Source organism: Corapipo altera, unplaced genomic scaffold (assembly GCF_003945725.1).
Source record: "Corapipo altera isolate COAL_440 unplaced genomic scaffold, ASM394572v1 180, whole genome shotgun sequence".
In the NCBI taxonomy this organism is placed as follows: domain Eukaryota; kingdom Metazoa; phylum Chordata; class Aves; order Passeriformes; family Pipridae; genus Corapipo; species Corapipo altera.
Window position 1 is genome coordinate 488699 of NW_020884915.1, and position 398 is coordinate 489096.

Consider the following 398-nt stretch of genomic DNA (forward strand, 5'->3'; position numbering starts at 1 on the left):
CCGGCTCCACCCCACCGCCCGCATCCCTCCGGCCCCGCTCCCGCCCCTCGGTCCCGCCCTGCCCCGCCCGCATCCCCCGGGCCCCGCTCCACCCACATCACCCCGCTCCGGGCCCCGCTCCGCTCCACTCCACCCCAGCGCCCGCATCCTACTGGCCCGCTCCTGCTCCCGTCCCGCGGTCCCTCCCCGCTCTGCTTGGCCCCCGCCGCGCTGCCCGCATCCCCCCGGTCCGACCCCTCCCGTATCCCCCCGGTCGCGCTCCGCTCCGCCCGCATCCCGCCGCTCCCCCCTTCCCCCGCACATCCTCCCTGTCCCCCCCGTCCCGTCCCCCGTCCCCGCCGTGCTCCCCCCGCCCCGCCGCGCTGTGGCCGCCGCGGGCCGTGGCCGGGGGGCGGCGG